This window comes from Stenella coeruleoalba (assembly GCF_951394435.1).
Source record: "Stenella coeruleoalba genome assembly, chromosome: 1".
Classification (NCBI taxonomy): Eukaryota; Metazoa; Chordata; class Mammalia; order Artiodactyla; family Delphinidae; genus Stenella; species Stenella coeruleoalba.
In genome coordinates this window covers 85,374,500-85,388,617 of record NC_137169.1, presented here as the reverse complement: position 1 = coordinate 85,388,617, position 14,118 = coordinate 85,374,500, and the positions used below count along the sequence as shown (strand labels likewise).

At 37.4% G+C, this 14,118-nt stretch overlaps 1 protein-coding gene across 2 annotated transcripts in view; it reads left to right on the top strand.

Annotated features, from left to right (window-relative positions):
• Positions 1-14,118, top strand: part of DPYD (dihydropyrimidine dehydrogenase) — an 814,043-nt gene that overhangs the window by 509,768 nt on the left and 290,157 nt on the right. The window lies entirely within an intron of this gene.

The following is a 14,118-nucleotide window of genomic DNA, read 5'->3' as shown; positions in this document are numbered from 1 at the left end:
TGACAGTAACTTCCTACTTACTATATTGTGAATTCTTCCTAAAGAAATAATAAAAATTCATGTTACTTAAAGTATACTGAAGGAAGCATTGAATATTATACTGTAGCAAACAGTTTTTACTAAGCAGAAGATGGATTGGGTGACACATGAGGTCTACATTTGTACCTCCTTTCCTTCCTATCTGTCTCTCATTGAACACTTTTGTCTCAAGAAAAGAACAGCATGGTGCCCAAAGAAGCTTCCACTCAGTCTTTACAATTCTGCATTCATTCCTTTATTTAGTAAAAATGTAAGAGGTTTTTGTTTTGCTTTTATGCTTTTTGTTCCATATACAAGGCCAGGAACCATTTGCTCTTTGTTCTTGGTTGTTGAAAAATGTAGCATATGGTAAACTTTTTCACTGAATAGGCATTCATGATCATGCATTTGAAAATGCATTAGAAGAATTTATGAGACATGTGGGGACATGGGCTGCATCTGAGACTAAAATCCTCATCACATGCTTTTATGGTATTCTACTGTGATGACTTGTGTGGTGGGGGAGGTAAGGATACCTCACTATTCCTTCATTAACTGATAGAACAATTGGAGGTAGTTGTAAATAATTCAAAAGGTCTAAACAGGAATTTGGTTTTTTTAAATCAAATTATTATGGAGGCTGTTCTCTGCCATATTCTAAGTAATTAAAATAATCAGTGCTATAGTTTTTATAATGCTCTTTGAAAATATATAGTAATTATCAAAACAAAACATTTGATGACCCAAAATTTCAGTCTTATGCCTTTTTCCCAACTCTTAATTGTGTATACTTTTATACAGTAGTTCCTAAGACATGTGTATGCTTATAAATTTATTTTTTAAATAAACTTTCAAATTGACAAATCTTATATACTAGGGAATATGTATAATCTACCTTTAATATAGAGGACTACAAATTCCAGCCATAAAATTACTTTAGAAAGGCTACTTTTATTTGTTTTGAATGTTTCAAAGATCATGTAATTATATGTGGGATATGGGAGAGAAAAGATTACAAAACAAACACTTCATTGCTGTTTCTTAAAAACAGCATTTATATCACATCTGTGCAATCGTGAGCAAGCTGGAAAGTATGAACAATGAGCAAAAAGAACATTTAAGAGAAAAACTTTTTAATTTTTAAGCTTTAAATATATTATTTTGAAAAAACGTCAAATTTTAAACTCTGAAAAGGTCCTTCAGAGTTTGCTTTGGATTAGAAGTTCCAGTACATTGATTATTGACAAATGTGACTTTACCTCAGCAGTTGAAACAGCTAATATTGATATTAGAACTATTTTATGAAATAACTCACTAAAGCAAAGAAATTTGGGGATTTTTTCCCATGTGCTTAATGAGATGTATACCCTTTTCATGCATTGTAAATATTAGTGCATATGTATTATCTTAGAGGTATATAAGTATGGCTTGAATAGCATTTCTTGATTTTAATTAGGCTACTCTGCCTTTTGGTATCTTCATTTAACAGGTAATGTGAATTTAACAGGGACTTTGTTGTACACTCTGTTTTATTTTTATAGTATGCACATAAGTTCAAAATGCCAACACATTCATTATGCTGTGTAAAGTTTATACCGGAAAGGTTCCAATCACTTTGAAAAAGATCCTGTCATTATTTCTGTTGTAAATCACTACGCCAAGCTTCTGAGAAGGAACCTTTTGAACTGAAATTTGAAATATAGATGAAACCCTAAGATGTTTACAAAATGTGGAAATATCTTTGGTTGATTCCCAAGTATGAACAACACATTAAGGCAGGGAATCATTGATCAAAATTCAATGATACAATGAATGTTTTATTAGTTAAGTATCATTAATCATTATCCTGAAAAGTGCAGCATGTTAGAGGGTTTGTTTCTACTGCAGTTTACCAAGGTGCCCATTGTTGGCAGATGCGGCTCCTCCAGATGGAGGAGGTGGAAGCACATGAGTCCCCACATGGAAATAGCTTCCTGTTCAGAAAGGTCTGGTGAGGTGAGGGAAACTGTGGTGGGGATGGGATGTGATGAAGAGGAGAAGGAAAGCAGAAAAAAAAAGTGAAGATGGCATTATTTGTGTAAAAAGAGAGTGCACAAGATCATTAGTTTATTCAGCCATCTAGTTTTCCCTCAGCGCCTTCTCTGTGCCTGTCTCAAGGTGGGCACTGAAGCAGGTGGTTTCATGGGGAGAAAGGTGATGAATGACTACTTACAGAAGTGCATAGGGGAAGGACAGGAGCAATGGAAATACACGTGTCTCATGCAGAGCATGGGTGAGGAGAAAAGCTTCCAGCTTTATGGTCTAAAGTGTGTGTTCTTCAGACCTCTCAGGAAAAGGGCACGGCTGCTAACGCCTCCCCTACTCTCCAGACTTTCCTCATTGCAGCACACTCCTCTATCCTTAACGTGCTACTTGTTTGCAGTATTGGCCCTCTTTGGGTCTTCCAAATAGGGAATCATACATGTCTGGGGTCAAAGGTCTTAGAATTTTTTCTGAGTGAGTAGGAAAAAAAATTTAATCTCAATTCTGTTAAAACAATTTAAGCCAAGACACATAATTTAATAAAAGGTGTCCTAGATATTAGTGAATTTCCTAATATTTCAGTGAAATCTAAAAATAATTTTAAAATATCTATAAAATGTGAATTGATCTATAAAGTTTGATCCTGTGGATCTGCCTCTTTTTTTTTAAACTGCATTAATTTACAAATATACCCACAAAGTGACACCTACCAAAGATCAAAGGAGCATATACAGATGATGCTTTCTACCCTTTCCAACAGCATATTTTTAAAAGTCTTATCAGTGGATGTTTAAAACCAAAGTGGTGCAATATTTCAAAATGTCATTGTTTGCACTCTAACTAAATTGTAGAAAATGGCAAATCTGAATATGGCATTATTCTCGTAGTCATAAAAAACCATTGAATTTCATTGAAAAGTATTTAATGTCAAATATATAAAACCATGTTATTCTCAGAAAAATCCCTATGAAAAAAGTGTGGGAAGCCAAGTTATTCCCATTTTATAGATCAGGTAGCTGATGCAAAAAGACATTTAAATGACATGTTAGTATTTGATTATTAATTTCACAAGTAAGGGGCATCACTATAAATGCCAGCACTGTTCTGTATCCAAAACAAAGATTCTTACTTTAGTGGAGCTTACATTCGCACCGAGGCAAGAAAGACATTAACTATATTAAATAAAATGATATAATAGAAAGTGCCATGGGAAAGAAAACAGAGCTGGGAGGGGATGGTTTGCAGTCTTAAGTAAAGTGTCACTGAGGCAATGACATTTGAGCAGAGAATGGAAGGAAGTGTGGGAGAGTGCCTGTGGATGTCTAGGGGAGAATATGTAAGTTTGAAGAAGTCCCCAGAACAGAATCAGAGTCTCCCAAGGGTGGGCAGCATGTTCCACAGTGAACTGGATTTAAGGCTTCCTATAGAATTTCTGTGAGGTAATAGCATATAGTTGGGAAAGAGTTGTTTGTTTTTAGAAGTCCCTGACTTCTTAAAAACATTGCATTTAACAAACATTTATTGCATTTCAGCTATTCTTTTATTTACTTCTACACTCAACAAATATTTTGTGAGTTCCTAGTGTGTGTCAGGTACATTAGTAAACAGAACAGGCAATCCCAGCCCACAAGGGACATAGGCTGAGATGGAAGACACAGCCAACGTCCTCCAGAAGCTTACCATCCAGAACTTAAGACACGATACCACTAACTTACACAACAGGATTATGTAATTGAATATGCATTAAACGTGCAACCATAGTTAATGAGAGCAAAAGAGCTACATCTCATAAAATAATTACAATAACAGTATTTACATAAAATTTTTATTTGGAATTTAAAATCTTTACAGAAAATGTTTCAATAATCTTTATAACACCCATGTGTTATATGTATAGTATTGGAAGAAGCGCCCAGACTATTTAAGGTAGCGCATTATTCCATGTAATTATCTTGAGAGGTTTTTTTTTTAATAATACTTTATTTTTAACCTGTTTTTAAACCTCAAATTCCTATAGCACATTTTAATACTGTATTTATTAACCTTATTAATTTATGAAGGCATTTCATTAAATGAATATTTGTTATAGTCTCTAAATTGAAAAAGTTTAAAATTGGAATACAGATACTTTATAACATATTTCAAACCAACTCCTTTATGTGCCTTTGAAAGGCTGTGTCCCTGAATGAACCACATCAATACAGGCAACATATCATGACCTTTTAAGCAGAAGAAAAATCAAATCTCATTCACAGGTTTTATGTAGGTGACACCATTTTTGTGTACAGTGAATTCAAATTTTATGACTTCAGCTGACTTACTGCAACCTCAGTGAAGGGTCAATAGTGATAGAACAACCTAAATCCAGTTAGACATCATAGATTAAAGCCAGTGCCAAAATCATGCTATGAAGACAGTAAATGACTTATAGGTATGAAAATATACGGTAGTCTTGGTGGTTTCATATATGTACTTTTTCTCCACTGATGCAGCAAGTACTGTAATCTTTATAGGGATGAACTAGAAAAGTTTTTTAAATGAATAAAAAAAATAACAAAAGGCCATCTTTCCTTCTACAGACAGTTGTTAAGTTCACATTAGGTGCTATTCAATGCTGAACCAAATGATAAGAAAATGAAGGTGAATAAAAATTAGCATGTTTTCCCATTGAGTGGAGTAAGGGAAGACAATGGTATAAATAAACATACATCTGTGTTATAGTGTGATAGAAACTGAAATAGAGGTAGAGGCATCACACTCAAATACCTAGTAGAAACAGTAATTCTGTCTCTGAGATCATTGAGGGCAGTGTGGTAGAAGTTAGCTCTGTGTTAGAACTTGAAGAATGAATAGGAGATATACTGTCAGAGGAGTAGGGTAGGCTATAAGAAGAAGGAACAGCACAGGGAAAAGAATGGAAGCCAAGAAAAGTCTGGTGGCCAGTATATATAGTGTATTCAGTTTGGTGTGTCAAGATAAGGGGCAGCAAGCTGATTTGGGACCGAATTATAAAGAGCCAACACTACCCTGTTTTCATTCCTTAACATGTTTAGGTGGTTAGGAAACAGCGATCATCTCATTGGGTCCTTCTCACTTGATCTTCCCTTTGACTTCATGATTTCCTAGGCAGTTCAGTCTGCCTATCTAGCTTAGATGGTACTTATGGAGTCACAGTGAAATAATACATGGAGCAAGAACACAGAAATAAGGTTGGTCTCTGAAAATAAAAGTAATAAAAATTGACACACATTGAATGAAATGCATCATGTATAAAAATAAACCCACATAGTTTTCTATAAATGTGTGTTTAAGGAGCAAAGAGAAATGAGTCAGAGAAAAAATATTATAGGTAGAGAGTTTAAGATTTATATTTACTCCTGTTAGCTGTACAGTCCTGAGTACTTAACCTCTTTAAATAAGTTTTTTTCTTTCCTATCTGTAAATTGGGGCTGATAATTTCCACTTTATCATGATTAGAGATAATACACGTGAAATGCTTAACATAGTGCTTGACACATGCAAGTACAGAGCAAGTGCTAGTTCTTGTTGTTCTTGTTAAACTTAATAAAAGTGGTATCAGTTAGCTTTGGCTACATAACAAAACACCCCAAACTTAGTTGATTGAAGCAACTATGAATTTAGTTCACAATTCTGCATGCATGTTAGCGATTTGGGCTGAGCTAAGCTGTGTGGTTCTTCTGGTCTCAGCTAGTCTTACTCCGTCTATAGTCAACTTCCAAGTGGGCTATGTGCTGGCTGGTCCCAAGTGGCCTCAGCTGGATGGTTCATCTCTGTTCCATGTGGTCTCTGATCCTTCAGCAGGCTGTACTAGCTTGATCACATGGCTAGGCAGGATTTCAAGAGAGTAAACAGAAGAGGATAAGACCTCTTCAAGCTGTGGTTTGACACTGGCACAGCATCACTTCTGTGATATTCTATGGATTAAAACAAGTCACAAAGCCCACATTCAAAAAGCAGGTAAATAAATCCCCCACTTTATCAGAGTAGCTGCACAGTTACTTTGCAAGGGGGTATGGATACAGGGAGGGGAACACTTTCTTTCAAATAGACTACCACAAGAGGGTTGAGGACACAGAATCAGCTAGAATCTCTAATGTAAACTGAAAGGATAGGAAATCAATATGGTATAGTCTTGATGTAGTCAAGAGGAACTTGGAGTCAACAGACCTGAGCTTAATCCCTGCCTGTGCTATTGATTTACTTTATGCTGGTAAAGTAAATTATCTGTGCTCATTATTCTCAATACAAGGTTTTCTAAGTTCAAAATTATTATGTGGAATAAATGAGATAATGTATGTGAAAATGTGTATTAAGTGTAAATCTATAAACAAATATAATGGATTCTTATTCATTGATATAAAATATACTTTATAAAATGTGAGAGGTTCTTGAACTTCTTACCTTGCACCACCTACCTGTCCTTCTCATTCTTTCTGTAGAATGTAGAAATTTACTTACATTTAGATATTGTAAATCTAATGCAATACATTATTTAACTGCTTGGATTACTTGCAGTGTGTGTTACTTGCAGTTTCTTTTCTCAGCTACCTATTTCATTATTCCTTTGAGGCAAACATTTTTGAATCCTAATTAAATATAAGGTACAATACTAGATTCTAGAGCTATAGAGATGAAAAGCTGGGCCCTATCCCCAAAAACTTCGGTCATCTTTTGAAAGACATACAAACCACAATTTAGTACAATATAGTAAATGTTATGATAAAGACATGCAAAGGGTGCTATGGGATCTCAGAAGACACAGGAGAGGAAGGGTGAACAGGTAAGCCTTCCTGGGAAAGATAATGGGAAAAAGAGGAGCAGGAATTTACTAGACAAAATAATATAAAATTCAATGCCAAATGCTCAGCGGATTAGAAACCATTGTTTTAACCCCTTGCCTGAATAAATCTGGTTTCAACCTATGCATCCAGCTCCATGCCCTCAAAGTGTAGCCATTCATTTCCCCCAAAGCTAAATTGAACTGCTTGATATTCCTTAAGCAGAGCATATTCCTTAAACACAGCACCCTGTGCCTTTGTTTCTGCTGCTTACTACAACTGGAGTACTCTTGGCCTTTTCATTTCTAATCAGTTTCCAGTAAATACCCATGGATGATTTCATAGTCGAATAAGAGTTCCTTTACTCTGAGGACTTCCCTGATTCACACAGATACAGATAATCACTCTTTCCTTTCTGCTCTCACTGTATTCTGGTTCATACACTATAATTATTTTTGTATCAATTTACATATGTCTCCTTTATTATACCATATGAGCACAGGGACCATTCCTTATTCATTCAGATAAAAGGAGTAGACATATGGTCAAGAGAATGCAGAATACATGTTACATTCAGGAAGCAAAGTAGGGCTTCCCTGGTGGCGCAGTGGTTGAGAGTCCGCCTGCCGATGCAGGGGACACGGGTTCGTGCCCCTGTCCAAGAAGACCCCACACGCCGCGGAGCGGCTGGGCCCGTGAGCCATGGCCGCTGAGCCTGTGCATCCGGAGCCTGTGCTCCTCAACGGGAGAGGCCTGTGCTCAACGTCCTGTGCTCCTCAACGGGAGAGGCCACAACAGTGAGAGACCCGCGTACTGCAAAAAAAAAAAGGAAGCAAAGTAATTCAGTGCGGTTGGAGCAAATGTCCCATTGTGGTCTTGTATAGCATGAATTTGGATTTGAAGCAGAAGTGTGATATGATCAGGTTTGTCTCTTAGACGGATCTGGCAGATGACATAGGCTGATATCAGAGATGAGGAGACTAATAAGGAAGGTACTTCAGTAATCCAGGGGAGCAGTGGTGAAGGTCTTAACTAAGACAGTCATGATGAAGAGTCAGGAGCACCTAGAAGAGATATTTGATGAGTAAACTAGAGCAATACTTCTCAGACTATTCTGCATGTTAGAACTATCTGGAGATCCTGACAAAACACTGATGACTGGGCCTAACTACATACAGATCTTGGGGTTATGTTTTTAACTCTCTAGGTGATTTCAGTGCTCAGCCAAGTCTGAGAACCAGTGGACTAGAGAGTATTTAGTAAGTAATTGGATGTAGGCAATGAGGGAGAAATGAAGAAAGAAAATCTCCTCCTAGTTTTCTAACTTGGGACAAAAGGGTAGAGTATAAGCAAATTCGATGTGGGGAAAATGCAAATTCAGGGTGGAGAAATTTAAGTTTGATTTGGGGCAAGTTGAACATAGGTGCTCAAAGATAGTTGAATATGCCGTTCTTGCACTCAAGAGAAAGACACAGGTTGGAGGTGTTTACTTTGTGAATTTTCTGCATATAGGTATTCTCTGAATTCATTGTGAACATGATGTCTACGTTAAAAGAGGACCATGAGTAGAACCTGGGGACATCAATGTGGAAAGGTGGCTAAAGGCAGGAGAGCCTGAGAAGGAATAGCAAAAATAGGAAAAATAGGGGTAGAAGGAGGTATCTCCAAAGCTCACACAGAGGCGGGTCTCAGGAAGTGGAGGTGGTTAACCGTCTCAGTGCTGGAAAGAGTTCCAGTATAGATTTGGGCTGAAAAGTATCTAATAATTTTGCCGAGGTTACTGGTGACCTAGGGTAGATCAGTTGCTAAATACAGTGGGGACGGAAAGTACATAAAAACCTAGTAAGAAGTGATGAAAAGGAGAGGAAAAAAGCAGTTACTGTAGTTCCTGAATAGTCTACAGTTTTTTGGTTTTTTTTTTGTTCTAGTGGAAAACATCTCTGATTTTCTATTTCTTGTTCTAGTGGAAAACATCTCTGATTTTCTATGGACACCATGTGCATATTTTATAACTTTGAACATGACTTTTCTGTATTAGGAATAGTTGTGTAAGCAAGGTAGTTGTGGGTCCCAAAATAAGCAAAGAAAATGATAAATTTTAAAATAATATAGAAGACAGCTTTAAGAGTACTATTCTCATTTGCAACCATTAAATTAGCAGTAACCATATAAAATTTGAAGAGCTTATGAGTTTTACTTTTAATGTTCTACTCTCAATGTGTACATTTCAGGAAAATTGTACCAATCTCACTTTAGTGTATTTGTACAGTGGTATAAAGAACATTTACAATTTGAATGTTGTACAATTAGTTAATATTTAGTAAACATATTTTCTTAGTTTTAAATGTCTTTGAAAATCACATGTCCCATGCTATTTTTCCTCCTCAATATAATATAATCCCAGTAGTGTTAGCAATGATTTTGTTAAATTGTTTGACAAAACCTAACTTGGCCACTTGTAATTTACAATTGTTCACCTTTGTCACTTTGCAGTTTTTCCGTACTAAAAAATTTAGGTTGTCTTGAAGCTGCATTGTTGACTGAATTTCCAATATAGTTCACAGTATGATTACAGAATACCAAATCAGTGTTTCCAACCTGTGTTCTAGGCATAGACTGTAAGTATTTGGGAATTTGACAAGACGGCCTGCTTGTAACTACTTGGAAATTTTATGTTGCTCTTCACCTTAATTTCTGATGTGCAGACTTTACTGTCATTCAGATTGAAAAAATAAATACTTAATAAAATCATTTTATTTATTCCATAAGGAAATGAATTATAAAAAAAAATAATTTGACTATGAATCGTGATTCTTTAATTTAAAAGTTTGGAAGGATGACAGTTGAAGCCATTTAACACTACTTTTCCTTGTTGCAGAGTAAGTGTCCTGTTGTTTTTAACCTTTGAAGTATTTTTCAGGGAGAAACAACACCCAAAATTTGATTCATAAATTATTATAGATTCATCATCACCTCTTGCCTTTTCAACAGCTTCTTCCTCTTTTCCACATCATTTCCATCGGCATAAAAACATACTCAAATATAGTCCATTTAAAAATATATATATCTCACTAGACCTCCCACAGCCCTTCATCTGCTGCCTCATTGCTCTTTGAGCTAGCCCACAAAAACTGTTACAGAGCTTTGTGTATCAATTCTCTCACTCCTTCATATTCTGTTCATTCCATCTACTCCAGTCTGACTTCTGTCTTCCCTGTTTCACCGCCACCCTTCTTGTAAAGCTTACCAGTGGCATCTGTACTGCCAAATCCTGTGAACACTTCTCTGTTTTCTTACACCAGCTGTCAGAAGCATTCATCCCCGTTGATTGCTCCTTACTTTTTGGAACACTTCCCTCTCTTAGCATTTTCATGTGGCTCTGGGTTAATCTTCATCTCTTTCATTTTCTCTATTTTATTCTATTCTGTTCAGAAGTCACTAAGCTAGGTAAATTTAAATACCATTATATGTTGAAGTCTCTACAGTGTTCACTTTCATCCCTAACCTCTTCAGTGAATTCTAGACTCATCTGTCCAGTGGCACACTTGATGTTATCACTAATGGGATGCTTGCTAGTCATTTTATATGTAATATATTAAAAATTGAACCTCTTAACAGTCCCCCACTTGTTACTGCACTACGCTTTGTTCCATCTTGGTGAAGTGTCTATGCTCCACTCAGTGGCTCAAGCCAGTAATCTAGGGATCATCCTTAATTTTTTCTCTCCTCTCACCTCCTGAGTCTAACCATTGACCTGCCTTGTTGGTCTTAGCTCAGAGTTCCACTTCGTGGTATCTCCATGCATATTATGCAAGCCACATTATTTCAACTCAACTGGACTCTTTGCTTTTACCCTACAGCCCCTCATTCCGTTCCCTGTAAAGTAGCCAGAAGCACCTTTTGAAAATGTAAATCGGATCATTTTATCACCCTCCTTTAAACCTTTCAGTGGTCTCCCATTATACCTACAATAAATCCAAACTCCCACAGGTTTCAGCTCCCAGAGATATGGCTACTGCCTGCTTCTCTCGTCTCCTCTTACACTCTTCTTGCCCTGTCATGGAATACCATCTACAAAGGGCTTCTCTTTTTAAGTATATCAGGCTCACTCCTACTTCAGAGTCTTTGCACATGCCGTTTCCTCTACCTGGAATGCCACTTTTCACTCAGGTCCCAATCCATTCTTCTGTGTGAGGTGCCTTCTTATCTTTTATTTCTCAACTCAGAGAGCCCTTTACTGACCATCAACTAATGAGGCTCTGTGCACCCCTGTGATTCTCCATCTTGCTCTCCTCTATTTTTCCTTAATCTTGACCTGGAAATAGTCCTAATAATGTATTTTTTAAATGACTTTTTCCCTCCCTAAAAATGTAAGCTGAAGGAAGGTAGGGACTTTTCCTCTTTTGCTCATCACTTTTGAGTTACAGTTACTGGCGCATAGAAGGTCTCAAAAGATACTGGTTAAATGTTGATAAACAAAGACTCTGAATCAATATCTTAAACTCCTCTGCATGTCATCCAGTGCCTACCACAGCAGATGCTCAGCTTCCATATTAATTGATTAACTGACATTGTTTGAATCTCTCACTAGACTGTGTATCAAAAAATGTAGGATATAGTTATGTATAGACTCATCCAATAATGTTTTAAAATTTAGCCATGAAAAACGGAGCACTTAGAAATGGCATAAATTAAATGAAAGATAGGGAAATGTTCCTTGGTTTTAAAAATGTTTCATTGGGTATTCATTTCTAGTAACATTTCATGATGTTTCACAATGTAATATACACATCAATTCTTTTTTTTTCCATAGGAAAAAAGTAACCTGTCTTCCTTTGTTTGATTACAAACTAAGCACAGCAAAACACTGAAGGGCTTTCTAATCATCAAAGAAAGATTAAATTCTGTCCAGTGTTCTTTTAGTGTTAATGTCTTTTAGCCTGACTTTTCGAAAAATCCTAATATCTCTTAATAAAAAATAAAATGATTTGGAGTCATCATATTCCTCTGAAATAGAATGTTACCATATAATTTCACAAACTATCCCTTGGTTTTAGATAAAGATTTTTAGACTTCTTAGATAATTTAGCATATAAAAATAGTGTATAAAGTTATTTTTCCCTTAAATTTACTTGACAGAAAAAAAATGCTTAGGAAGTTATTTTAAAAGTGACAATTCTAGTTTTGCATGTAGTAATTGCCAAGACTGTCAGTGATAGAAAATAGAATATAACTTGGGTTTTCTTAAGCCCAAAGTGGTATTTATTGGTTCACTTGTACAGGCATATTAGTGGTACACCTGACTTAGAAGTGGCAGAAACATCTCTCCATCTTGCATCTCTACCTTCCTCTGTCTCTGCTTTGTTTTTACCTAGTGCAGCTAGCCTTGGGTAGGAGTGGGAGGGTTGGGTTGGTTAGGTAAGCAGTCAGTGATTACCAGCTACTCTGAACATCCTTCATTCCAGTTCAGGGACCAAAGAGGAAAAAAGCCTTTAACTCCCCAGCTCCATTGAAGGACTTTAATGAGACCAGAGTAGTTGATCACTGTGATTAACTCTGTTGGGGATATTTTCCCAGCTTTTTGGGCAAGAAGATAAAGTCTGTTTTTAGATGATGAGGGAAGAACAGGGCAGTGCTCGGCTGCTCAGAGCATACAAATATAACTTGTATCTGTTCAACGTAATGTATCTCTCCCACCTGTGGTCACCCTTCCCCAATGACAGTGTGCCCCAAATCATATCTAGTCACTGCGTTCCTAGGCATTTGACGGTACCAGTGTTCTCAAAGTTCAGGAAAATTCTCTGGGTGATACTTATTTCTCTCCATCGAGCTCAAGTGTAGCTCCTGTGATCCCCAGGCCTTATAAGGCAAGTGATGATTTTAACCAGTCCAGGCACAATCAATATATATTTGGAGCAAAAACAGCTTTATCAAAATAAAACTCGGCATTTAGGGCTTCCCTGGTGGTGCAGTGGTTGAGAGTCTGCCTGCTAATGCAGGGGACACGGGTCTGAGCCCTGGTCTGGGAGGATCCCACATGCCGCGGAGCAACTAGGCCCGTGAGCCATGGCCGCTGAGCCTGCGTGTCTGGAGCCTGTGCTCCGCAACAAGAGAGGCCGCGACAGTGAGAGGCCGGCGCACCGCGATGAAGAGTGGCCCCCGCTTGCCACAACTAGAGAAAGCCCTCGCACAGAAATGAAGACGCAACATAGCAAAAATAAATAAATAAATAAATAAACTCCTACCCCCAACATCTTCTTTAAGAAAAAAAAAACACAAAAAAAACTCGCCACTTAGTAAAGAGGAACCATCTTAGTCACTAGTTGAGAGCATCTATCATATCCAGTTGTCAGTGCTAGTAAACCTTCCTTCCCTGGAAGTGGCTTTCTTTTTTTTTTTTTTTTTTTTGCGGTACACGGGCCTCTCACTGTTGTGGCCTCTCCCGTTGCGGAGCACAAGCTCCGGACGCGCAGGCTCAGCGGCCATGGCTCACGGGCCCAGCCGCTCGGTGGCATGTGGGATCTTCCTGGATCGGGGCACGAACCCGTGTCCCGTGCATCGGCAGGCGGACTCTCAGCTACTGCGCCACCAGGGAAGCCCCTGATTCTTCTTTCTTAATTACTCCTTCTAGTTCACGAGTTCTGTGTATTTTGACATCTGACCCTTTTTTCTATTGCCAAGACCAGCCCTCGCAACTGCCCTGCTCACTCTTCACTCTGACTCGTATAATAATTATTTGCCAACAGTTTTCACCAATTGTTTATTTTTTTTTTCCTTCTCTAACGCATGGTGTTCATTTCTGCTTAATTTTAAAAGGATGAGCTGCAAAAGCAACTACCTTTAGTGCCCTCGTACATTTATTCACTCAGTTTTACTATGTGCCAAACATCATGCTGGTTATTGTAGATAAAATGATGCATGATGCAGAGCAGTCCAGGCACCCATGGAGATTACAGTCTATCAGGAGAGAAAAAATTGACCCAATCTTAAGGACAGACTTGTTCAGTATTTCGAGCTCTGGTATTCAGAACTCTCTCCAACATATTTTCTGTCTTTCTCTTAATATTAAAAGCATTCATCTGACTTGTACAGCACATCTTTGTTTTCTTTTGTTTTTTAGACATACATTAAAAACCTGTATGTGGTGAGAGCCCAGTGTCTTTTAGTGGACTCTTCCACTGGACTCTGTGACTTTAGGCTTGGCACAAACTCTTTGTGTCACAATCTCATAGTCTTTAAATGGTAATAATAAAAAGAATTACTGACATATATTGAATAT